The sequence below is a fragment of the Montipora foliosa genome, unplaced genomic scaffold (genome assembly GCF_036669935.1).
Source record: "Montipora foliosa isolate CH-2021 unplaced genomic scaffold, ASM3666993v2 scaffold_412, whole genome shotgun sequence".
Lineage (NCBI taxonomy): Eukaryota > Metazoa > Cnidaria > Anthozoa > Scleractinia > Acroporidae > Montipora > Montipora foliosa.
Window position 1 is genome coordinate 67,501 of NW_027179715.1, and position 2,500 is coordinate 70,000.

At 34.1% G+C, this 2,500-nt stretch overlaps 1 protein-coding gene and 1 long non-coding RNA gene across 11 annotated transcripts in view; one reads left to right on the forward strand and one right to left on the reverse strand.

Moving 5' to 3' along the window:
- Positions 1-964, forward strand: part of LOC137988234 (uncharacterized) — a 1,923-nt gene extending 959 nt beyond the window's left edge. The window contains exons 2-3 of the long non-coding RNA XR_011120759.1: positions 82-117; positions 541-964. This is a non-coding gene — a long non-coding RNA (uncharacterized lncRNA). The remainder of the gene's footprint in view (positions 1-81; positions 118-540) is intronic.
- A 682-nt stretch (positions 965-1,646) lies between these two features.
- LOC137988220 (uncharacterized) overlaps positions 1,647-2,500 on the reverse strand; it is a 24,034-nt gene continuing 23,180 nt past the window's right edge. For all 10 annotated transcript variants that reach the window (XM_068834271.1, XM_068834265.1, XM_068834268.1 and 7 more), the window contains one exon: positions 1,647-2,500. This exon is cut by the window's right edge and continues 3,195 nt beyond it. The gene's annotated coding sequence lies outside the window, so the exon portion shown is untranslated.

The window sequence follows — 2,500 nt, forward strand, 5'->3', positions numbered from 1 at the left end:
TGTATTCTAGAACATGTATATTCTAAAAGATGGAGCATTATTAAGATATTGAATAGCCATTTTTCTAATTTTTTAATACAGTTCACTTGTCAAAAACAGACAGTTTTGGCTAAACAGGTCAGTCTTCACTCAATTTTACATTAAATGTCAGTGAATCATTTAGTAAGTGCACAAAAATAATCACTTCCAATCACTGTAATCTAGTCTAACACTGTTTCAGTTGCTACAAAATTCCTTGTGTTGCTCATGACTATTCCTCTCTTTGAATAACTTTTCCTCTTCACTATATATCAGTAACAGTCACTTAGCAAAAAGGTAAAATGGAATCATCGTATATATTTTTTCTTTTGCTAATGTGCATTGATATAATATTCAATAATAATAATAATAATAATAATAATAATAATAATAATAATAATAATAATAATAATTTACCACAGTATGTAAAGTCTATGCATTATTATAATAATGTATTATTATAATAATGACTATTATTATAATAATGTATTATTATTATAATAATGACTGTTTTCCTTTTAGTGTCCTGTTGCGATCTGGACCATTTTGGCACTCCAAAAGTTTGTGTCCAAGGATTACAAAAGGAATCCCATCGAATTCTAGATGCACTCCCTTCGTTGCCTGGACATCTTTGCAGTAAATATGATGCCTTGGATTTTTTTTTAGTTTTCCCCCCATTCTCTGTATTTACTGTTGCAACCGAATGGCCTATCATAATAATGTTACTGATACATAGTGAAGAGGAAAAGTTATTCAAAGAGAGGAATAGTCATGAGCAACACAAGGAATTTTGTAGCAACTGAAACAGTGTTAGACTAGATTACAGTGATTGGAAGTGATTATTTTTGTGCACTGACTACTAAATGATTCACTGACATTTAATGTAAAATTAAGTGAAAACTGACCTGTTTAGCCAAAACTGTTTGTTTTTGACAAGTGAAGTGTATTAAAAAAATGGAAAAATGGCTATTCAATATCTTAATAATACTCCATCTTTTAGAATATACATTTTCTAGAATACAGGTGACTAACCAGTGGCCACTGGGAAATACCTCTTGTCTGTTGCAACCCTAGGTGGATCTCAATGGAGTCTTGTTGGAGATGCCTTGCCCCAGCTTCCAAACCTGGGGTGGGTGGGAGGGACTTGAAGGAAAGGGTAATTATTTCCAAAGTTCTTGAAAAAGCTCCATTTTGTGGGTAATTTAATTTATCATTTCCATCGTAGAAAGTGGATAGGAATTTACAATAATTTCCTTTGTTACAAATTCCATGGCCCCATCCCAATCCCTAGTCACCATAATTGCCAAAAACGGTCAATAACAATAACATTTTTGGAAAAAATAATTAAGACCTATAATAAACTTGCATTGATTAAAAAGCATTCTTCCTGCCGACTTACCCGTGAAATCATTCGAAACGCTCTTCAGAACATTTTCCAGACTAAATACACTATGTATCCTACAAGTGGAGCACTCTACTCTTTCGCCGCCATTTTAATGAGCTTCAAGGGCATTTTTATGGGAAAATCCGCATGACACTTCGAGAATCGCGGACTCAACCTGGTCCAGGTCATTGTTATCTAAGGTCTTCCGACAAAAGTGGGTGGTTACTTAATCAAGGGAGTCGAAGGGTATTGATATTCATGGTGTTTCATTAATTTCTGTGTAATCTTCTGTTGACAAAAAGACAAGAGGGAAACAAGTTGGAGGGTGTGACTTGGTTGGTTTAAGGGACTGTATTTGTGTGGGATGTGATGTCGCCGGCGCATGGCATTCACTATGTCTGCGGTAAAAATAGAAGTGAAGACTATTTGGCGTTATGAAATGCTGACTTTTCGCGTAATTACTCTTAAGGGTCTGACGGACGTCGATGAGCATGTTTTTCTTCCACGATATTGCTTGATGATGACATAATTTTCAAAGAGATGACTCAGATTTTTATTCCAATGCAGACATCTATGTCATAGTGATTAGAAATGAAATGTAAGCAATTTTGAGCAGCATCTTATTATCAGCTGATAATGAATATCTTTTTTTTTTAGACTGTGAATTCATCTTCAACTTCAATAGGGTTATTTCTAATCATTTCATTTTATTTGTATTATTTTATTTTTGGTGGGTCAAACGATTAGGTAAGGGTCAAATTATCGCCTTGAACCGATAAAAATGTTGATATTTAAGCATTAGCTCCTCACCCAATCTGACCATTATTTGCTCTGACAAAACTTCGACATCTTTTTGCTGTGTTGACCCTTGTCAATATGATATTCTAGTACAAATTTTTGTTTCACCTCTCCTTCAACACAGCATCACAGTTTCTTTCGAAGCTAAACCCTTCATTTGCTTTTAATGATATGTGAGGAAAGGAATGTAGTTGAGCTACAGGGACATTGATTTTGCTAACTTATATCACAGAAGATAGCTGCTCCTTATAGGAAGTTTTTAGCGAAGGGATGTTGTTAGTTTGGTAAAATTATTTATTA